Raw genomic sequence first — 25,337 nt, forward strand, 5'->3', positions numbered from 1 at the left:
AAAAACAAAAAAATAAAAACAAATCAGAAAACGGCAATCCTATAAGAGACAGTATATCACTCACTGTAATTGCCATGTTTTCTGCAGGTATTTCATAGACCACAAAAGAAACATTGAGCCTATTAAATACCAAGTATCCATTTTAATAAATGTGCTCATAGCACTGCATAGTTGACAACTGTGATTTTTTTCTGTATGAGGGATTGAATTCATGACCTTGTGCTCCCCAGGCAGCTCCTTGTATCCCTGAGCTCAATCCCCAGACCCAACAACTTTAGATACTAAATATGACTATTAACAATGTTTAATTTGCCATTGACATTTTTAGTTATAAATTTTGTAAACCTACATTTTCACAAATGAAATTATTTTCTTTCCTTGAGGTTTAAATTACTTTTTGTTTTAGGTACAAGGGATCAAATCTATAACCTAGCACTTTCCAGGCAGGCCCTTCTGCCTCCTGAGCTAACTCCCTGGCCTGTATTAATGAATATTTCACTTTATTCATTCAAATATAACTGTGATTTTAGCAAAGGGTGTCAAGGTAAACAGAAATTGATATACAATCAGAGAGGAACTGGAACCTCAAATAATCAATGTAAAAAACTAAATACAACAATCACGGCTACAGGCACAGCTGAAGAAAGCCAGACCTGAAGGTGAAGATGCAGTGACCAGGTCTACATGCTCCTGAAGAGAAAAACAGCTTGAAATGTATGTACTACAGTTACCACTACCCCCTCCAGGAAGCCCTGATAGGCATCAATTACCATACTCAATGAGCAGAACAACTGGACTATTGTTCCCACAAAATGCCTTGGCTCTTTCCACATACCTTTTGTGGCTGACTTGTTCCCCTATTGGATAATACTAGTTAAGCAGCTATAAGCTTATAGGTTGACTTTAGTCTGAGACCCACAATGTACCCACATTGTGACTTTCCTGTATAAATGACCCCTGACAATAGGTCTATGGCCAAAACACTGAATACCACTTCTGATAATTCAGGTCTATTCTTTTCTCTTTTTTTCTAAGAAAAATTTTTAAATACTTTTGGTTTATGACTTCATTTCTCAATGTTGTGAGTCATTAAACTTGATGCATTTGATATCAAACAGGGCAGGATTATATTTCTCTCATCTCAATTTAAATATGAAATGTCTGCTAAAGGCATTGTTCCAAAGCCAGAATTTCAAGCTGCTTGTTTGCCCTGAATTTAACATTTGAATGAGCTTTTAGAAGTCCTCAGCCTAGTGAACTGCAAATGTATTGGAGGAAGGAGGTCACTGTTGTGCTGTAGCACAATAGGTGCCATTCCTAAGTCTGTGTTTGTCACTGCCTCCTGGATGCCACTACACAGCCTTCTTTCCTCTGCAGCATTATTCAATAATTCCCATTTTACATAAGTCAAATTTCACTCAGCTCTATTTTTGTTTGTTTTCAATAGTCTTTTCTGTCTACTTGGTTGGTTTTTTTTTCATTTTAGTTTTTTGATTTAAAGACATAGTCTCACTTTGGAGATCTGGGCAGCCTTGCACTCACTATGTAGGTTAGGCTGTCTTTGAATACATGGCCATTCTCCTGTTTCAGCTTCTTAATTGCTTGGGAAAAGAGGTGGGCATTATAGCACATGGTGTTTGTCTTTTTTCTCTTCTCCTTTTCACTACTATTCTTTCATTTCAATGGTACTGTCATTTAATTCTGAGGTTTGCTTGTGTCAGTAAAGGTTTCTGCAGCTTGAGTTGATTTTGTGAACAATAATATAGGAAGCCAAGCAACCCAATTGAGAAATGTGGAATTTCATTAGCTGGTCTCAGCACCACTTGTATACAGAACCGCCATCCCCATTTCAGGATCTAAACAAGAGGCTCTGAACTGGAAAGTTACAGATGTTTTAAAAGATAGAATCACAAAAAAATCCTGTTGGAAATAATTAAGCTAGAATCTTATAATAATTTTTGGATGACAACTGTATTCTGCTTCTTTTGTTGAGCAGGTTAATTTTTTTTTCATTGGGTATAGCTAATTTTGCTTTTCTCCTGGGACTTATACCCTGAGTGATTTTCCATTTTTACAGAGCGATATACAGGGCACTAGTTAAATGCAAAGCTCAAGATGGCATCTATTAAGCCAACCAACAACACAGCTAAGTTACAAGTCTCAATATTTTCTAGGGTAAAAACACACATATCGATAATCCCACAATCAAGAAGCTGAGATAGGAGTGCTGCTTTGAGGTTAGGGCAATTCTGTGCTCCATAAAGGGTTCAAATCTAGCTGATATACATAGAGAAAACGTCTCAATAAAACTAAACTAAAGTAAACAAATAAAACCAAACAAAACAGCTGAATGGAGACTGATTTCTTCAAATCTTAATTCCACATCTTGGGGATTAATTTTTGTATATACACATTTTTTGACACAGCAAATTTAATGCTATATTGCAACTCACAGCTAATGTAACAGCCAAACTGGAGCACTGATTCTTATGCTGAGTCACTGCAAGAGTCCCTGTGCACTGTCTCTAAAGCAGAGCTCATAGTGAGAGCCTGCAGGACCAGCATCCATAAAGCACAGAGGCAGACAAATATCTCATGAATCACTTTGATGTGCTAACAATGATATCTCTTCAAATATCATTTAGGCCACTGAGTCCTTTGTTCTTAATATACTTAAGCAGCATTTTGATATTTAAATTTGGTTTCATAGAACAAAACATATAAAACATCAAATACGATACATAAATAATAACTCATGTTCATGGAAAACTGCTCTATGTAAAAAATGTATAAATAATGAAACCAGGTACAAGTTTCAAATTATAGCGCAGTGTCACCAAGTGATCACTCTCCATTCAGATAAAAGAAATATATCTGGGAGGCTGATGCAGGAGAACTTCCTTGAATTTGGGGCTAGCCTAAGTTACAGAGCTGTCTGAAATATAGAAACCCTGACTGAGCCACCCCACAGACAATGTGAAACTTGAAAAGTGACTGCATACGACACCTTTGGTTTGCTTTAAAAATTATATCCATACAATATAGAAAAATTCCACAATACTCAACATTTTCTGAGGAACAATGTTGATATCATATAGAGTATACAGAATACACTTTCAGACCTGGGTATTTAGCTCAGCAGCATGAAGATCTACCTAGCAAGCTTGAGATCATGAGACTTCCTCCACTGAGGCACATCACTACACATCTTTGAATTCTCCTTCCTCCACTGAGGCACATCACTATATATCTTGGAATTCTCAGAACCTTTGCCTCCACCTTTCATGAGCATGGAAATACGAGAACATTGTATAAATTTAGGCGATCATAAAATACATAAATGCATAAGTTTAAGGAGAGCAGTTGTGGCTATGAGGTCCTGCATCACAGACATTTTTATCTTCTGGCTTCCAGATCTGTTGCTGACAGGAATGAGAGCAGAGACCTAGCTTATTAGAGCTGCACCCAGGTTGAAACCACATCGGAATCAGGGTCTCCTCATGCCCCTTCCTGGGCCCAGACTGTTGGAGGAGCAAGGGCAGCAGAGGATTTCAAAAATGGCATTGTAGCCTGGTAGTATCACAGTGGCGACAGGGTTTTAGGGACCCAGAACTGTCCTGGCCCCAGCAAGAGGTAAAAGGGACAGAGGATGCCTCACTGCTAGCACTAGAGATCCTCAGGATCTGAGGCTAAGCACACTGGCTCTAGACAGCACAGATCATTCTCAACAATTTTTTTTGTCTTTTTCCTTTTTATCAGTACCAGGAATCAAACTCATGACTGTCTGCTTTTAAGGCAGGCGCTTATGCCGCTGAGCTAAACCCCCAGCCCCTTCTCACCACTTCTAACTGGTCTCAACTGGATTCCACCCCATTTCACTGCTCCCATCCCATAACATCACCATTGCGTAGTTTGGAGGTCTCCCAGGTTCTTTCTAAGCAGTCCAGAGAATAGAAGCAAAATATCGTGGTCTAGCAAACATCTAGTGCTCCCTTTTTTGCCCTGGCCTTGCAATTGACGCCATGACACCGGAAGAGACCGCCTACCTTGGCCCCCTTGATTGGACAGTTTTTACAGCCAGCCTCTTCATCACTGATTGGCTCCTGCTCTCCTGCCTGCCTTCCCCACCAAGAATAATTACAGAAAAAAAAAAAAAAACCCACCCTGGAACTGTGGATCCCCAATGAAAGATGGTGGAGGCTTCTGGAGCTGGCTGTCTTCTGGAATGTTGACCTCAGCTCGTCTGATGGGTACTTGCACTGAAAGTCTTTACCTCAGTCCTTGTTTTTTCTCCCAAACCCATTTTATTTGAAAGTTAAAAAGTAAAAATAGTGGTCCAGGGATTTAGCTCAAGTGCCTGCCAGGCAAGCTAGAGGTCGTGCATTCCATCCAAGATATGGCTACCACAAACTGCTGCTATAAACGTGGGTGCACATATATCACTGTGGTATGATGATGTTAATTCTTTTGGGGAGATACCCAGAAGGAGAATAGCTGAGTTGAGTGGGACCTGTAGACCTAGTTTGTGTGGAATCTCCACACTGATTTCCACCGTGGTTGTTTTACCACCAACAATGGAGAAGGGTTCCTTTTACCCCCACAACCACTCCAGCATTCGTTATTGTTTGATTTCTTGACAGTAGGCATGTTTTCTGGGGTAAGGTGACATATCAGTATTATTTAATTTGCAATTGTAAAATGACGAGTGATGCAGAACCTTTTGTCACATATTTATTTGCTGTTTCTATTTCTTCATCTGAGAACTGTGTATTTCACCTCAGATGCGCATTTTTGGATTGGGTCTTTAAATCTGGGAAGACTAATTTTTTTTTTTTTTTTTTAGTTTTCCGTGCTCTCAATAATAATACTTTGTCTGAGGAACAGTTGGCAAACATTTTCTCCCACGTTGTGGGTTGTCTCTTCACTCTGTTAGTGATTTCTTTTGCTGTTAAAAAGTTTTTCAGTAGGGTGAGGTTCTCACTTAATTCTCTTTGATTTTTGCTATTCATTCCATGTTTTCTTCATAAAGTCTTTGCTTACATCAATGTCTTCAAGAGTTTTACTTACTCTATCTTGCAGCAGATTTAATGTTTCTGTTTTAATATAAGAACTTTATCTATTCTGCTCTTAGCTTAATATATGCTGAAAGATAATATTCAGAATGTATAGAGCCAGTTTTTCCAGCACCATTTATTAAAGAGGCTGCTTTTGTTCCAATGACTCTGTTTGGCACCTTTGTCAAAGATAAGATGGTTTAGTGGTCTGGGTTGTTTCTCCATCTTATAATTTGTTCCGTTGACCTTTGGGTCTGGTTTTGTTTTGTTTTTTGTCAGTACCACACCTTTTTTTTAAAATCACAATACCTTTATAGTATAATTTCAAGTCAGGGAATTTTAATGAACCCTATCTTTCCTTTGTTGCCCAGGATCACCTTTGCTACTCTAGGTCTCTTCTGCTTCCAGATGAAACTTTGGATTTATTTTGTGTAATTCTTTGAGATATGCTACGGGGTTTTGATTGGGATTGCACTAAATCTGTACAATAGCTTTGGAAGCATGGTCATTTTCACTATATTGAATTTCCCTACCCAAGACTATGGGATAGCTCTTCATTTTAGAATATCTTCTTTAATCTCCTTGTTGAGAGTACTGTAGTTTACTGTGTAGAGGTCATTTACATCTTTTGTTAGATTGATACTTAAGTATTTCATTTTGTTGGATGCTATTGTAAAAGGTATTGTTTCCTTGATTTCTCTTTCCATGCATTTTTTATTCTTGCTTATGAAGTCTATTGATTGTTGAGTGTTACCTTTGTAACCAGCTATATTACTGAATTTGCTTCTCAAAGTAGAAGTCCTTTGGTCTAATTTTTAGGGTCTTCTAAGTAGAGTATCATGTCTTCTGCAAACAATGATAGTTTGAGATTTTCCTTTCCTATCTTTATTCCTTTTATTTCTTTCTCTTGTCTAATTGCTCCAGCTAGTTTCCAGGACTATATTGAATAAGAGTGGAGACAGTAGGCATCCTTGTTTTGTTCCTGGTTTTAGAGTGAAAGCTTTCAGTTTTTGTTCACTTAGTATGAGGTTGATTGTTGATTTGTAATAAAAGGCTTTTATCAGATTGAGATAAAGATCATCTCTCCCAATTTTTGTAGGTTTTTTGTTATGAATAGGTGATGGACTTTCTCCAAATCTTTTTCTGCATCTGTTGAAATGATCAAATGATTTTTGCCTTTGGATATGTCAATATGGTGTATTATATGTATGGATTTATGTATGTTGAACCACCCCTGCGTCCCAAGGAATAATTCCACTTAATCATGGTGTAAAATCTTCTTGATGATATTCTGCAGTCTGTTTGCCAGTATCTTATTGAGGATTTTTGCTTCAATGTTCACTAGGCAGAAAGGTCTGTAATTCTCTTTCTTATTTGGATTCTTCTCTGGTTTTGGTATCAGGGTAATGCTTGCTTCCAGGAATGAATTGAGAAGTACCATTTCCCATTTGATTTCATTAAATTTTGAGAAGTGGTAGTGTTAGGTCTTCTCTAAATTTTTTATTTATCCCTGCCATTTCATGGCTACTCCTGCTTTCTTTCAAGGATCAATGGACTCTTTCCATAATTGGCTGCTAATGTTTTCATGATTCAGGTTCAATCCTCCAGGAATAAAAAATCCACTGATGTCAGAAAATATTCTGAGAACAGGCCAGGGTGGGACACAACAAAACAGAGTCAGATGTCTGTGTTAGAGACAGCAGACTTCATTTTCATGATTTTCACTCATTTCTACTAAATTTCCACATAGAAACCCAGTACGTGAACACAAAAGGAGCACAGTTACTGTGTAAAGTGAAGACATTACATTTAAATGATAGTAATGGTCTGCAACAGAGTAAAGATGAAATAAAAGCAAGCATCAATTCTCCAAAACAAGCTTGCTACTCATTCAGACTCATAAAAATGCTGAATTCTGAAAGTGATCATATTGCCCAGCATGGGGGTGACAATTATTGCTGAAATGGAACGAAATTGCAATTCCAATTAAACATTTCCTTCTGGTGAGGCAGGGACACCCGAGGACTTCACACTCCAAGTTCCCCTTGCTGTATAGTTCCTTTGTCACTAATCGGCACTCAGCTCTTCAGGATTTTAATATTCCTAGAAGTCATATATTCCCTAAAGCCTGGTGATCCATTTTTTAACAACTTTTTGGCTTCAGAAATGTGTAGGATGTTACTATGATCGCTTCTATATGTATATGCTGCAGCCATGTGTGTTGGAACCCACGAACCAAGTCTGGTCCCTGGATTCTTCCTCTCAGTTTCTGAAACTGTTCTCTGGCTCCTTGACCTCATAAAAAAGTTACCTTTTCCTTTTCACTTTTTTCCAAGATATTTATGCGTTAAAAACAGGACAAAATACCTCAGGACAAAACACCTTCAGGACAAAATACCTGAAGCCCAAGTTGAGAAAGGAAAGGTTTATTTCTTTGGTTTTTGAAGGTTTCAGTCCACACTCAGTTGGCTCCAAGGCAGGTGTGCATGGCTGGGCCGCAGTTCATGGCAGCTGCAAACAGCAAGCAGGAACCAGCAAAAAGCAAGACGCACTTTCTTCCTGCCATTATATTACATCCTGGCTCCACCCCTATGTGGGTATAGCACTAACATCACCAATCAACGTACTACACAATGAACCATCACAAATGCACAATGCAAACTCATGAAGCCTGGGGGACACAGGCATAAATGATGACATTCCACCCCTGGCCCCCAGGACTCATTTACATCCATTATACAAAAGACATTGAGTCCACTTCCAAGAGTTGCTAACGTCCTATGTTTCTGCATTGCTGAAGTGTCCAATTTCCAAGTCTCCTCCAAGATCTAAGGCAAACTCTTAACTGTAACCCCCGTACAAATGAAACGGGGTTAAACACTTCTCAAATGCAAAGGCACAAGGTAAATATTACCATTTCAAAAGTTACAAGAAGGGGAATGTAAAGCATTGGAAACAAAAGAAATCCAGCAGGGTGAACATTATGTCCTAGAATTCCATGTTCAGCATCAGAAGCAATCTGGTTGCAAACTCCAAAAGGCTTGGGTAATTCTACCCACATGGCACTCCAGTGATTTTAACTCCCGCAGCTTTTCTCTTAAATTTTCTCTGCTCTCTTTTTGCAGCTTCCCTTGAATCATCCACATTCCTGCCTTTTCCAAACTTCTGCAGTCTCCACCACACTTTTGGCTTCACCCTTACATCTTCACAAAATGCCCTCTCAGGGGCAGACTTTTTGGCCTCCCATGCACTTTGCAATTGAGGTGGATGCCATCTTGCCTCAGAATTTGTGCATTTTCTTGCACCTAAAATCAGCACCTTGTGGATGCCACCAAGGTTTGCTGCTGACTGGAGCAGTACCTAGGCTTTTCTGTTTTTGCCCACAGGGGTGAGTTTCCTGGATCTCAGGGCTCTGTTTACCTGATTGTGAGGAAAAGCTTCTCTAAGTTGCCACCATTCTGGAACCTCAAGTGGCCTCTGTTGCTGTTCTGGAACATGGCACTCTGCAGCTTTTCCCTCTGAGCAAATTCTTTCACTTTTGCAGTGAGGCTGCACAGGGTGGGGACACCCTTCCTATGATGCCCTGGGGCCACTTTTCTTATCTCATTTCTCCTCAGGAATCAGAATCTCAACTCTGACTTTGCAATCCATAGTCTTCCTGGAATTTTCCTTCTAGCCAAACTTACAGCATTGTACACTATCCTGCTGAACTTTTTGCTTTTGATATGCAACATAAATCTGGCTAAAAGCCCCCAACAATAGCCATGCCACAGTCTCAAGGTTTGATTGCTTTTTAATTTCTTTTTCAAGATTAATCAGTCCATTGCCCTTTGTCTCAGTCTCAGCAAAGTCCCTGGGCAGGAGCAAACCTTGAGGTTTGCAGACAAACTTTCTGCCAAGCCATAACACACATCATGTGGAGTCCAAAAACCAATGCAGTCCTTCTTCCCAACAAAAACCTCCCAAGCCTGGTCTTTACCATCAGGCCCTCTATCATCCTCCTGGTCTCCTGAGCTCTGACCAGAATGCCCTCCGCAGGAAAGCCTAACCTGCTCCAGCTCTATGCATCCAGGCGACATGTCCAAACCTTTCCAAACTCTGCCCACAAGCCATCTCCAAAGCCTCTCGAAAAACATGGTCAAGTATAGTCACAGCAAATTACCCCACTCCTAGGTACCAAATTCTGTCTTAATTACTATTTACTTGTTGCTGAGACAAAATACCTGAAACCCAATTTGAGAAAGGAAAGGTTTATTTCTTACAGTTTTTGCAGGTTTCAGTTCACACTCATTTGGCTCTAAGGCAGGCAGGTATGTCTGGGCCACAGTTCATGGAGGCTGCAAACAGCAAGCAGGAACCAGCAAAAAGCAAGCCACACCTTCTTCCTACCATTGAATTACATCCTGGCTCCACCCCAATGTGGGTTTAGCACTGACACCATCAATCCAAGCACTAGACAATGAACCATCACAAATACACAATGCAAACGTATGAGGCCTGCGGGACACATGCATAAACCATGACAACTACAGTCAGTTACTTACTTCCTATCAAGGTCACTTAGGTCTTCTCAGGAGTTATCTTAGAACCATACATAACACCTCATGGCTCTTCTGTCAGTGTCAGCCACTTAGAAGAGTCACAATCATTGCTTGACCACATTGCTCTCTGTGAAAGCTTGGGAGATTTGTCTCCTGGTGACTCTTCTTAGGCACACCTTGCTTTGAAGGTGACTTTCCTCTGTGGTCTCAACATCTCCTTGATGAGACAACCAGGGACTCACTGAATATCTTAGGATGATGCAATCAGAGGTTATTTTATATCCTTGGTCTCCACCACCTCAAGACCTGGGGCCAAAATATTGGCTATCCATTTAGCCCATCTCTTTCTCTAAGTTTTGGCTTCCAAACCTTAGCTGTCAAACATCCAAAAGAAGATTTTGGTAACAATAGTGTATATTAGAGGCAGTAAGTTTAATATTACTATTTTACCATCTAAACATGAAACAACTTAGAACATTAAATGAATCCTATTTTCTTCTATCCATGGACATTTTAGCATTTGAATACCTACAGTTTTAACAGTTTCATATTTTACATAATATATCAAGAATCAGAACCATACATAGTATTGCATCATGACAATCATGAGATTCTTGTAATAATCTAAATTTCTGTTTTGACATAAAATATCCCTTTTAGTCAATCACCCTTATCTAATACACAAGAAGTTTTTGTGTATTATTGAACAACTTATTGATCTTTAGTTGAATGTGAATCTCACAAGTCTTTGTTATCAGCAAAGGTGTGCACATGAGACAAAAATCTTTACCATAAGTAACCCTCACTTTACAATCATGAAGTCTTATGCATCCAGAATTATGAATGTATGCAATACATCATATAGTTGATTACAATCAACTGTCATAACCCTGTGAAACTTTATACAGGCCTCATCAAACCAAAAATATGTATTACTTCATTTGATAATGACTGATGTGAACATTTAGGAATACATTTCATAAATTTATTTGAGGTGTCTCCTATAATGCTCTGGAGATCATTGAGGTCTCTAGTCAATGGACAAAAACTGGTTAAAAATGTTACCAGACAGCTGCTTTCTTATTTATCAATCAGAGCTTGGTCCACCAGTCTCACTGCTAAGGGACTTTGTTTATTTATTTATCTTTTTAAATTTATTTTTATTTAAAGAAAGACAAAACAAAACAGAAAGCAGGCATAAATAGTACATACATTCAAAGAAAAGTATAAACAGTAATAAATAACTAGTTTGTGTTTACATATTGTCCTCTTACAAATAATTGTTCAAGATACAAAAGTGGAACATATAAATGGGAATTCAAACATGGAGACTGCAAATAGTTCTGTTCAACTATCTAATAAAAACTAAGTAATATGGCAATCAATTCTATACGCTTAAAATGTATGTATTTATCCATATCTTCATTTATGTTGAGTTTAAACAAACCAAAGCAGATTAAAATCACTCTAATTGAAGATTAATAGTATTGCTTGATTTCACATCATGACATTATGGAATCAGCACTGGATACTGTAGTCCCTTTTTTTCTCCTTCAAAATATTTGTTCATTTCATCATGTGTCATAAGTTCTTGTAAATTGTTGATAGGTTTTATGGAAGCATGCATCTTAACATGTGTTACTATCCTTTCTATTTTAGAGGGAGAAACAGAACAAAGCAGGACAGAGAAAAACATAATCCTAGAGATACATAAAACTAAAAAGACATTTAAAACTGCTGTACAAGGAGTTCTACCTTGGTTACTGTGTTGTCTCTTGTTATCATCAATAAAAATGGCTATATCATCAGATAAAGTATAATTGAATATATCAGTGCATAACAGTATTAACAGAAATAGAACTTTGTAGATAGTGTAGAGCTACAAAAACAGATATTAATCAAGTCAGAATGGGTACTATAGTGAATCATTGCTATTTTCAGTATAGTTGTCTACACTCTGACAATACTATCAACCTAACGGTTTTGAATACAATAGACAATAACAAGAAGCAATCAAACAAATCAGATTTAACTAAAATCAGTAATGATATAACACTATAAGTTAAAGAGGGATCCAGTTTAAGTTAACAGGAAATTAAAGATGATTACTGTGCTATATCCTGATATTTTTGGGATAGCTGTCTGTGTCCTCAGATCTAGTGCTTGTATAAAAACTGGGATGGTATAAGTTCTATCTAAGCAGAGTGGTACAAGTAATATGGGTTTTAATTCCTGATACACTTATAGCAATATCTCCTTCTGTCTTTTTAAAGACTATTCTTCCCCTTCACTCTCCCAGGGTGTACTGTGTATTTTTGGGTCTTCCCAACACCGTTGGCTTTATATTGTGAGGGGCAACCTGCAATTTATCTAAGTGTTTCTGAACTTTCTCACTCCTGGAGTTGATCTGTAGTTGTATTTCTTTACTTATTAAAGCCTGTCTTTCCAACCTACCCATAAATACTGGTCCAGTTGCCCCTATTACTCTCTCATTCCCTATCACATCAAGTTCTATTTTCTCATATTCAATTTTAGTCCAGATACACTTCTTCAGGTCAAATATAGTTCCTATAAAGAGCATCTCGGTTGGCCCTATTTCTTGATCCACTCTGCCTATGATTCTCTCATTTTTCCTTAACTTAGCGTATATAGGACATCTGCATTAGAAATTATATCCAGCCTTCTCTGTCTCATTTCTGTTGTTCTATTTTTCTGTCATCAGTTGGCCATTTGTCTTCTTCATTTTGCTTTTTGCTCCATTCATTGTGGCCTCTCTACCACTGTTCCTGAAATACTGGTGATTTTCTCTCTCTTTAGAATGTCCTATAGTATTCTCTGTAGGGTGTGATTGATGGTTGTGAATTCTCCCAGTTCCTCTTTATCTCAGAAGCATCTTGTTTCTCCATTAATTTCTAGGAAAATTTTTCAGGATACATCAATCTGGGCTGTAGGTTATTTTCTTTCAGAACTTGGAATGATTCACTCCATTTTCTTCTCGATTTGATGATTTGTGCAGAGAAGTCTGATGTAATTCTCATGGACTTTCCCTTATAAATGATCTGTTGCTTGTCTCTGACAGCTTTTAATATTTTGTTCTTATATTGGATTTCTGGGATCTTGATTATTATATTGCCTATGTATAGTTCTGTTTTGGTTTAGGTGGCTGGAGTTCTGTATGCCTCATACACCTGAGTATCTTTTCTTTTTCATATGCTTGGGATGTTTTCCTTATTTTTGTGAATAGCCTTTGTAGTTCCTTTGTTTGTACTCCTGCTTCTTCATTCACATTTGTTATTCTTAAGTTATACATCCTTTTGTCATCATCTAGTCTTTGTCTTGTTACTACTTGTTTCCTTGTTATTTTTAAGAAATATTTCCTTTCCTGATCCCACAGTGCAAACCTATCCTCTAGTTTGGATAATCTATCCTTAGTTTTTTGCAATCAGTTTTACCAGCTTTCAAAGGAGTTTTTAAATTCATGGTTGTCTCTTTGAACCAGCTTCCTTTCTTCTATCTTTTCTCTATTTTCCTCATGAAACAAGTCTCCCCTTTTTTGGTTTTCTTCCCTTTTTCCATGTTTTTTCTTGAGAGGTGCTTAGCATTTCTTAAATTATTCTATTTATATCTTGCTTCACTTGGTTAAATACTTCACCTTTCAAATTATCTATGCGTTTCTGAAGATATTGCTTTATGTCTACTGGGGCCATGTCTGATATTGCATGTTTGCTGTCCTCATTCTCCTTTGCATTTACCTTTCCTGGATCCATGTTCTCATGATTGGAGAATGGGAACCCTTTCTTGTTGCTTCCTTTTATTATTTTGTTCCTTCCATATAGGTATATATGGGAGGTCCAGGTTCTTTCTTTGCTGGTTACAGTTTGTCTGAAGTGCTGATTGTATGTTCCCACCCAGTGCTGTGTACCATGTAGATGCAGACCAGGGAAGCCTATGCTGGGCCCACCCCTCTGGATTAATCAGAGTGTTGAAGACTTCACTGCATTAGGGTGAACTGACAGGCATGGAGACTGGTATGGGCTAGCCTACTGGTCTCAGCCTGAGGTGTGACATAGGTGAGGTGCTCCCCATCAATCCCACTTGAGGAGAGAGAAGCTGTCTGAATTCACTTCAGCCCCTTGTTCTTGCCAATTTTCCCCATCCCAGAATGTCATCTCTTGGAGCTCTATGGAAGGGGTTTATTCCTGTCACTCACCACAGGTCGATGCAGAGTGGCCTGCCAGCTCAGGTGTCAGTTAAGATCACCGAATCCCATCCACAGTGAGAATGCATCTCCTGTGAGATGAAACTGATGAGCTTTTGTGTAGTTCCATAAATCTTGGCTGCATGAGATCAAGTGTAGGAGTGGCAGCAAGTTCAAGTGGCAGCACCAAGACTGTAGCTGTTTCACTAGAAGCACTGGGACTGTATTTTTAAATGGTTTCTCTCAGATTAATTTGTTCCAGGCTTGGAAGGGTCTATCTCCCTCTGCCTGGGTCTCACTATGCTGTATTATTTTTGGAATCTAGGTTGACATCTCAGAGAGTCTCTGTAGCCTGCTGTTACGTATCCACCATCTTTTCTCCTCCAGGACTTTGTTTATTCATCCTAATAATATAATTTCTAAATAATGAGACTATGAATCAGTGACGAATAACAACATATTGCGTTCATATACCCAGTCTTTGTGACATTTTGAGCAGCTGTCAACCAATGTGAAACCATGCTTTGTAAATTCACAACCCAAACATATCTTTGATCAAACAATGCAAACTTGGAAAAAGAGAAAAGTTACTGAGCTTAAAATGAAAGGAACAACTGTTCACAGAGTGGACAAATGGACAAACAGACAGATGATCAGTATGGATTCAAGCAAACACTGAAATCAGCACACAACTTGTTGGGGTCTGTGAGAATATTTAATTTCCCCAAAGGCCATTTATGTACTTGTACCATGCCTCTTTGTTAAACTACCTGCCCTCTTGAACCCCATGCTCCCAGTGCTGGAACACCTCTTCTCCTCAAGCATTCCATGCCCTCAGCGTGATTCCCAGATGTTCTGTGCCACTTGAACACACTTGTATGATTATTTTTGCTTTCTGCTTTACAGGTATGAACAATCACTAACTCAGCAACTCCCAGCAACTGCTTAAAAACGGACTGGACAAACAGGCAACTGATATGTGGACAGATTGATAAACATCTTACAAAATCAGAGTGCACTCAAGCATATCCTTAATCAAGCCAAATTACAATACCTTCTTACAAATTTCAAATCTACAACTATGACTCAACCAGTTGGATTTGTTTTAGCCCAACTAGCAGAGATCTTATAAAAAGGATCAAAGGCCTGATTCAGGGAGAGTTGAAATGGTGGAATTGCATTTTGTAGCCTGTGATGCCAACTCATTCCATACAGGGCAAACACAATTAGCAGAAATCCACACAGGACCTTAGCAAAAGCACAGAGGATGCCCCTTCCACAGATCAACAGAGGCATTAGCCCTAGCCCACATGGGTCTTGGGGAGTTTTGTATCATACAAAAGGGTTTGTCAGAGGTATATACTGGCAAGAATGTATTTGAATCAGGGAAGAAAACAGCTTCATTGGGACAGACAACTGACCTAAAGTAAATAGCACCATGAAGAGAATAGTAAAACCTGTGCAGGAATTGCATTTTTCTTTTTTAATTGTTTAAAGAGAAGAGATATTCTTTTCTTATTTTTTATTAAAATAGATTAAACAAAACAGAAAACAGGTAGAAAAGATATATGCTTTCAAAGACAAAATAAACTATAAGAAATCACTGGTTGTTTACATATTGTCTTCTTACAAATAAATGTTCAAGATACAAAAGTGGATTATACAAAGTGGGGATTCACATGATTCCCCATTATGTGGCCTTGAAGCCTCACTAAGTTTTCACTTATTAATTGGAATGGCTTTATTCTGGGATGCTTGATATGGAAATATTTGAAGCTACAGTATATGAAATTATATTCAAATATTTCAAGGAATAAGCCAGACACTATGGTAACTACTATTAAGTCGGGTTATTTGTGCTGAAGCACTAGGTTGCTGAAACTGTCATGCTTTGACCTGTATTGTTATGTTTTTATGTCCTCTTTTATCTCAATCTCTCCCTTATTCATTAAAAAAATTACTTAGTTATTTTTTATGATTTTTTAATTAAGGGGAAAAATTAAAAGAAATTAGCAGTATATATTATAGTAACATTTGATTTCCTATTAACTTGATTTGAAATCCTGTAATAATCCCACTATCTCGTTTTGACTGATTAGACTCTGTTCCATTCTGTATGATAGTATCAAGTCTGAGGGTATAGGCAACTACTTAGAAGGCAATAAGATTCACTAATATGCCCATTCTGATTTGACTATTATCTCCTTTGGAAGTCCTGTAATGTTTAAAATGTTTAGGTTTTATTGGTCTTATTCTCTACTGTTTAGTTCAACTTTATAATACCTAATGAGATAGACAATTCTTTTCAAGGAAGCAAGAGGCATTATGGTAACAATTGTTGATAACCTTGTACTATGTTTTAACATCCTGTGCTATATCTATCCTTGGTTTTGACTGACAGCTTTGTTTTGCCATATTTGACTTTATTGTCTTCCAAAAAAAAGTAATAAGAACTAAGGAGTAATAAAACCCAAAATGTGTAAATTGTGTTGTAAAAAAGAGAGGGAAAAAAGTGCTCTAAAGGATACAACTGCAAGTGTGTTTAGGGGTGTTAAATAGAAGACCATATTAATGTTTTTGGTTGGATCATTGAAGACAACTGTTTACAGTCTCACTGTTTGAATGTCCACTTTGTATGCTTTGATACTGTGACATGAGCAACCATCTCCAAGATGATTATATATAATCTATTAACTGGTGATTTCTTACTGTTTTTTTTTTTTTAGTCTGTATTACTTGTACACTTACACCACTTTGTTTTGTTTTGTTTTTTCTCTTTTACCTTTTAAATAAAATTTTTAAAAAGCAGGGATTCAAAGAGCAATGGATTAAAATCATGACTGTGCACTTGCAAGGCAGGCATTCATGCCACTGAGCTAATTCTACAGCCCTGTGTTTGCAGAGGGAACAGCAGAGGACAGCAAAAAGGAAAAGTAAGCCTTGGTAAGTGGCAAGATAGTAATGATTAAATGAATTCTAAGGAGTATGCATGTTACAGTACAGTAAAAGAGAAACATCAGCTCCAGTAGCAAACTTGAAAAGGAAAGGTTATCAATAGTTAAAGAGAGGCTTCAGCACGCATCTCCTATGGGAATAGCAGACAACAAATTGCAGTCAAATCCTTGATTTCCACAAATAACATGACAAGCTTTAGAGGAGAAATAAGACAAGACAGTTAGTTGAGCTACAGATTCAGAAACATTTAGTTGAATGGGTAAGAGAGATTGAATCAACAATATGCCTGTATAAGCAGCATCAATGACATCAGGAATCACAAAAGTGGCTATTTTTGATGCATGTGAACAGGAAACAACCAGGCCAGCTGTCCCAGGAGGTAGGGGATCAGGAAAAGTAGTAGGGACCTTATAAAACTTACCAGGGATTTCCAAAGTAGTGTCAGGCTTCATAGAAACATCTTTCAAAGCATTTTTGTAGTCTGGGTTTGCATTTTTGTATTTAATTGAGTTCAGATTGGTATATACTGCTATCATAATTATTTTTGGGAACTCAGGTTGTGCATCCTACATTTTTCTTCACATCAGAACATCAGTAAAAGACCTGAGAGACTTGAAAATTGTTTGCCAATATAAAATGACTGCCTCTGTGAGTGCGTCCTTTAGTGACAATTTAGGTACACAGAGGCCAGACAGCATAAGCTGCAAAGGCTCATGTTAAGGTGACTGGAAGCACCATGCAGGTTCCTAACACACCTACTTCTTGCCCATGCAACACACAATGTAATGGCTTGATAATGCTGGAGAAGCTATCAACAGTCCTGAAAATCAAGCTATTGATATAGCTGGGTTTCTCTCCAAGAGAAAAGTGACATATAACATTAGGTAACTAAAGAAATTTCTCCTGTCTCAAAAATGTCACATCTTATCCTTTCCCATCTGTTGTAGTCAGGGTTTGTGAGGAAAGAGACTTAACATGGAACTTATAATTGATAAGATAATTTCAAAATACTTATCCCAGAATGTCAGATTTAGAGAGATGTAGAGCTTTTCAGATACTACAGACCAAAAAATCCAACTGAGTACTTGAATGCTATGACAATATCCAGCACAAGTACAGCTGAAGAATTTGAGCTCATGGCAAGGACAATCAAAAGTGTACCTGGAGACTTAGAGGCACTTACAATGTGTGATGAAAGTCTCTGTTAAGGTTGTACACAAGGAAGGCTCAAAGTTCAGTGTTGGAAGCTAGAAATTCTGTTCCTTTGGTCATAGAATCTATGCCATAAAGTTGAGTGATCATTACTGGAGCCAAGGCATGAAGCTCAAGATAAGTGCCAGAGATCCACAAAAGAGAACAGTAGCCATGCACAGCAATAATGAGGACCTGAGCTTCTTTGATGATGATGATAATGGCTGAGTTCATATCCGGAAAAACCAGTGCTACTAGCTTCCCATGAGAATCAACATCTCAGCTCCTTTCCCTCTAGTTCTCCTTTAATGCTGTTTTAAACAATCCATCAATGCATGTTCTGTCCCAAAACCATGATGACTTCATTTACTGGGTAATCCAAGTTGACCATTACTAAGCAGGCCACAGCACCAGAGCAATACTTTAGATACTTAAAATTCAAACAGGCTTTATATATCACTTCATACATTAAAAGTCATCTGGTCTGCTTCACATAAACAACAATGAGAAAACCTGAAGCTCATTCTAATGAAAAAATCAGGAACACAAAGCTTCACAAAGTAGTCTTCACATCTGCTTCGACAAACCTCTCACTGGAACTATGTGATATGTTTCTATCTGTGTGTCCTACACACTACATAACTGTGGGGATTTGAATGAAACTATAGTCAGGGTTATTGACCCTCTGATTATCTATGGAAATTTTAAAAATCTTTTTAAGGAATGTATAAAAAGAAACAGTTATATACACCTATGTTTCACTGCAGTACACTGACAGCACTGAACCCAGGAGAGAATGTCACGAGGCTGGTGGTATGCATATCTCCACCTCAACAAGGCTGAGATTTCTCCCAATGCTGGAGGTAAAAATGTGGAAATACTTTAACAACAAAAACAGTTGAAATAAAATATACTGAATACAATGAATATACCAAATCTAAACTAGGCCTGGTGGCTCGTGAATGAAGCGCATTACTTGAGACACTGAGGAAGGAGACTTGTTGAGACCACTCTGGTTTATAAAGTGATCTCAAAGCCAGCCTAGACTTCATAGCAACATGCTTACTCAAAAAGATAAATATATCAAATCTAATAAACATAATACTGTACTAGTGATTGCCTTGTGACATTAGCATGACTATCATGTTTATACTGACCTATAGCCTACTAGGAAAACCTAACTTACAGCCGATTTCACAATAAAATATCACACCATTTATCAAATGGAATACACTGGTGAGTATTTATTGTTCATCATTGATATTTGGTAGTGATGGAGCAGTGCTTGCTGTTGCTCTCCACAGAAAAATGACTATTGCTGCAGTAACAGGAATCTGCATGCATCACTGCAATATGTCCTTAACTCTTTGAGGAAGAGACCCACTAAAGGAAGCACTGCACTAATGAGAATTACTAATTTTAGTCTTTTGAATACTTTAAAAACTGACTTCGGTAGTAGTTGAACTACTTATCTACATTTCCACCAACAAGTTTAAATAGTTTCTTTACTCCTGCAGTCTCATGTACTTTCCTTAGATCTTGTGGTGATTTGTTTTCTCTGCAATGAGATGATGTCCCTATTTGAATTTCTCTATTGGGAAAAATGCTCAATAGTTCTTCAGCTATTTCTTGGCAAGTTGTACATATGCTGAAAAATGTGTGTTCCTTTCACATTCCTATTGGTGTTACATGTTAGCTATCAGGGAGTAACAGCTAAAATTTCTCTCATTCTGTAGTTTATTTTGTCATTTTGTTTGACTTTTTTTGTGGCTTCTATGTTTATGCAGGAGGATTAAAATCTTACAAAGTCCTTATTGCTTGTTTTGTCACCCTATTTTATTTTCTACAAAAAACAGCAGCAATAGCATTAAGAAAAAATGTTTTTAATACCTCTACATTCAGAACATGGAGTGCCTGACCCTTTCATGTTTCACTATGTTTTACTCTAATACAGGCATATTTGATAGTGCTGCACAAATTACGATAAAAAGTACATTTGCTGAGTGAAAGAAAAATAACAATTTGAAGTATTGATTCTTTTGTTCTATCATACATTTTTATTATTGACCTCAGCTTACTTGTTTCCTTAAACTTCAAATGCAGGGATAAAAACAACTGCTTCACACTCTGCTAAATCATCCAGCGGTTGCCAAACAAAGTCAGCTTAAAAGCCATGATCATCCCGTCTCATTCTCTCCTGATGCTGGGACTTAAGAAATCGCCATTAGCCAATCTTTATAGGTAACTCCTTACCAATGAAATTATTTAAATACAAAATGATCAAAAATTGCATACTTTTCTTAGTTTTTATAAAATAACCAGCAATATAAAAGTGACATTTCTACTATACTCAATACAAGAATGAATGCGTTAAATTGACAACTGCCCCAATGATGCTCAGGATGGTCACTGCATAAACAAATGGGCTTCCCAAGTGATTCTTGGGAATAACTGCTAGATGGCCAAGTGATAAAAGGACAACTATTGATGTGTAATTGTGAGTATTAAAAAATGGTGATGCTGTGGAAGAAAGGGAGGAGATCTAAAGCTTTAAGCTACACCTGTAGAACTTGAAGATAAATTTTGAGACAGGGCCACACTAATTGTGTAGGTTAGACTCAAATTCCTCTTCCTCTAATTTAAGCTCTGTTAGGTGCTAGGATTACAAGTATGCATCAACAAGACCAGTAAGATTTACTTTCATGATAAAATGAGAAAGTGCATGTACTCAGGATATATGTATTATAGATTCAGTCTTCTATTATTAGCTGTAATACAAACTCCAAATTTTCCCATTGATGGTAAGCAGAAATGTGATGCAGGGAATCTGGCCACATGCTGTAGTAATACAGGCTGACAATGTAGTTTACAGTGTCTTTTAGTTTATGAAGTATGTCAGGTACTTCAGGTACAAAATAGATATAGTTTTAGTGGTGATTACACAACAGGTGAGTGATGTATTCTTCCAAGGATAATTGAGACTTGGGCAAGCTATCTTCACTGGATTAGGGGTATTTAATGAAATGCTCACTTGTGTTTTCATGACACCACATTTTTTCAAAACATAATACCATTGGAACCTAAGCAGATTTTGAATTCAACAACAGTGCATTAAACACTTTACAAATTACATGAATGTTAAAATGGAAGTGAAAACCACAGGCCAAAGGAAACCAACTGGGACTCATGGCCCTGTGTATGTGTTTAAAGATAATTGGCACACACCACAAACATCAGGCACTGGTCCTTATAAATAAAGAGATATGTCATTGTATAAATTCATATTTCAGGAAAACAGAACACAATCTGAATCTAAATTTAGCAAATTTACTTTTTACTGTGTTGACAGCTCAAAATTTAGGTTTCCCTTCATGCCATTACTTCAGTGTTTTAGGAAAAAGCTGTAATAATTACAAAATATGTAATGCATTCACAGCATCAAGGAATAAAATAAAGGCATTTGCATGATACATCCAATAGCAACGTTTTCCCCCATAACAACTTCACATTTAAGAAAAATTGGTTTCAAAGTATGGTTACTCATAAATTATGCCAAATTTTATAATTTCTGGAGATATTGATATATTTTGTGATGTTCCATTAGAGACAAGTTATGGTTATGTCAATATGGGGCAATCAGAAATTCACAGTACTATGGTCTACTTTGATACATGTGGAGAAACCTTACTGGCAAAGTAAAGATGCAATACAAACATAACAGCTAAAATTCTGATGGATACAAAAACAACAGTTTAGTTAAATGACAAATATTTGCATGACTGAGAAATAAAATCTGGCAACATAATGTACATTGTATGATATCCAGTGATGTTAGGGAATCAACAGATATCTTGTCTCATCACAACATGGAAAACATAACATTCATTAATGTGCAAGTTATGTGAAAAGAACACAACTTTGTCAAAACCACATGCTCCAAGCCTTATAAATGTATATCTTTATGCCAAATATTGCATCCACTTCAGAAACATCATTTATGAAAGAGAAAATGAAGCATGTGCATCAAAAGATTAAATCAAATGCAGTGTTAAAATTACAGTTCACCAAAAAATAAGTGACTAGACTAAGCAATAATATTGCTCAATTTTATATCACAGTGCTATAGAATTTACATTGGGCTTCTTAGTGTCTTTTCTTCAGAGTATCTGTTCATTACATTGTGTATTATATAACTTGTTCCCATAAATAGGTTAGAAATTCTTTTCAGGTATGAATCTCTATGTATGTATCAATCCTTTCTGTATTATTGGGAAATACAGATCAAAACAAGACAACAAACAAATTCATGTAAAATCATGATACGAAAAAGATATATAAGACCACAATATGGGATGATGTACAGTATTTACTATGCTTTCTCTTGTTATTATCAATAGAATTTTCCACACTATCAAGCATTATATAGTTAAGCATAAGCTTGCATAGCTATTTTTATAAAAGCAACTTTGAAGACATTGTAGGATGTGAAAGCAGTTAATAATCAAACCTGGAATGGATATCTTTTATTTATTTATTTTTTTGGTACTGGGGATCAAACTCACAATCTCACACTTGCCAGGCAGGTGCTCAAGCCACTGATCTAAATCCCCAGACCCCCAATGCATATCTTTTACATCTTGTCATCTTCAGAGTAATTGCCTCTACTCTTAGACTTGATGCCATCAAGCATACCAAATGTGAACAAAATCAGTCAAGGCCAAATAGCATGCAGACAAACCAGCTTCAAATAAGATCATAGTAAGACAGTGTAAGTAATATAAGGATTCAGTTTTAGTTAATAAGAAGTTAAGGGTAGTTACCATGGTATAACCTGATATTTTTGGGTTTTATGTCTGAGCCCTCAAATCTAATATGAGTAGACAGACCAGAACAAAATATAATCACACTAAACAGACCAATAAGACTACTGTAGCTTTTAAATCTTGATACACTTTTAACAATGTCCTGTGCCTTCTTTTTTTAGGCAATTCCTCACCTTTCTCCTTCTCAGGATACTATTATTCACTGGTCAGAGTGATAATAGTTGTCATGGTTTCTGTCTGTGTCCCCCAGGCCTCATAAATTCGAATTGTGCATTTGTTATTTGTTCAGTGTCTAGTGCTTGGATTGATGGTGTCAGTGCTCCACCCACAAAGGGGTGGAGCCAGGATGTGATGTAATGGCAGGAAGGTGTCTCTTTCTCTTTTCTGGTTTGTGGTTGCTGTTGGCAGCTGCCATGAGCTGCGGTCCAGCCATGCCCACATATCTTGGAGCCAACTAAGAGAGGACTGAAACCTCAAAGAACTGTATGAAATAAACCTTTCCTTTCCCAACTTTGGGCTTCAGGTATTTGGTCTCAGCGACAAGTAAAATGTAACTAAGACAATAGTCTAGTCTCCTATGTTGAATTTCAGCATACATAAATATAAAGACAGCTACTACCAAGAGAATGAAAGACCTTATTGTAATTGTTATCAATGTCCCCAAAATCAGTTCTTGAAGACCAAAAAGGCCTGCATCATCCTCTAATTATTTGATTAGTTCTATAATGTTCAGTATATATTCAATGCATGTGAAGATGGGAACAACTATTTAAAAGAAAACTAGAGACAGAAAGATAAACAGTAAACATCTCCAGTGGACTTGCTTTGAAATCTGTGTTTCTTTAACTTGTTTTCTTATGAACTGTTCTCTACTGTTTTGTCATGTTTAATCTTACCCTCTTTAAGATTAAAAAATAAGTATGTAGGACAGATAAGCATATTACTAAGTTTTTATTGGATCATTGAGCAGAACTGTTCACAGTGTCATTATTTGAATCCCAATTTGTACCCTTTAATTTCTTAACTTGAACAACTATTTCTAAGATAACAATATGTTACTTATCAACTAGTGTTTTCTTACTGTTTGTTTTTTTAAAATTCTGTGTTATTTCTACCTTTTTTCCATTTTTTCTCTTTAAATAAAAAACATTACAATTCACCAAAAAATATGAAAATTAAGTTTTAAAGACAAAATATTAAGTACATACATACTGTTTTGCATTAAGAACTGGTGGTCAACTTAACATCAGCTGGATTACATCAGCATGGCATTGAGCAAAGATGTTCCACCTGAGGTAAGTTGCCAGGATAAATACGTGGAGAAGAAGGGAGGTGATGAGTGTTGAGGTTTTAAGGAAGCATTGTGGGTTGTCCTACAAGTTGCTGTCTGAGCTGTTGGTTCTCCTGAAGAAGCCTTGGTCCTCACACTGAGCATTCCTTCTTGGCTGGGAAGGGCTTGGATGGGAAGATATGTGCTGCTTGGTCTGCAGAATGAGCTCATCACACTGCTTCTGGGCATGTACTCAACTGTGCTTCTCATCAGAGGAACTCCGGGCCTCTGTGTCACTGCAGACAGCTGTGGTGCTGTTCTTTGTTGTGAGTGTGACTTCTCAGCTCGTGTAGAGCACTCATCCCACTAGCACAGCTCCATCATCCAGCTGGCATAGACTTTCTAGCTTCCACCGCTGACCCTTGAGTCTTTCCAGCATGGATCCATAAAAGAGACTCCATGAGTCCTTCTTGTGTGCTCTGGACCTCCAGTTGGACTAATAGTAGGCATTATCCTGAGCTCTGGATTTTTATCTGGACTCATGTGGGACATTCCTGTGGGGTTTAGGGTCTTGACTAAATAATCTATGTCTTTGGTATTGCGGATAGACTTCCTGCAGTTTCCTGTTTTAACTCCCGATGACTATTATAAAAATAATATAAACATTTGTCTTGATCCAGTTGTTCTCTGTGCACACCCCTGACTACTACAGTCACTATCCATACTTGAAAGTGAAAAGCACATTTCAGTTTAACATGTTTAATTGCAAGATGCCATGGTGAAGCACAAAGACACTTTAAAAAATCTAGAGAGGTACAAGTGATTAACTGAAAACCATACACCATGTGCACTTGAGGAGAGCTCCACCTCAGATTTGTCATTTCTGGAAAATTTGTGATTATTTCTTCAGGTCTTCTAGGGATTTTTAAAGTAAAGATAGATCTAAATTGTCTGGCCAGTGACACTTTTAATAGGTATTTAACAACAAATATGGATTGCTAATATGTCGCAAATTGCTAATCCACATAGGATCTCAGCTCAGTGAGCTCTTTCAGCTATGTAACAATGTTCATGTGTGCTGAGAGTATTCCCATAACACATAGGATTTATCTCTTGTGTGAGTTTCTTCAGGTAAGTGAAATACATGGCTCTGGCTGCTGAAAGTGTCTCCACTTGCTTACATAGCCAGTGGTTCTTCCCAGTGTGAATTCTTTCACATGTTTTGCAATGACTGTATGCATTAAAATCTTGCCACATTGTTATATATATATAGGGTTTCTCACCAGTGTGAAGTCATTGATGTCT

The sequence above is a fragment of the Cavia porcellus genome, unplaced genomic scaffold, assembly GCF_034190915.1.
Source record: "Cavia porcellus strain 051 isolate PalLab524CR breed Dunkin Hartley unplaced genomic scaffold, mCavPor4.1 scaffold_46, whole genome shotgun sequence".
NCBI lineage: Eukaryota > Metazoa > Chordata > Mammalia > Rodentia > Caviidae > Cavia > Cavia porcellus.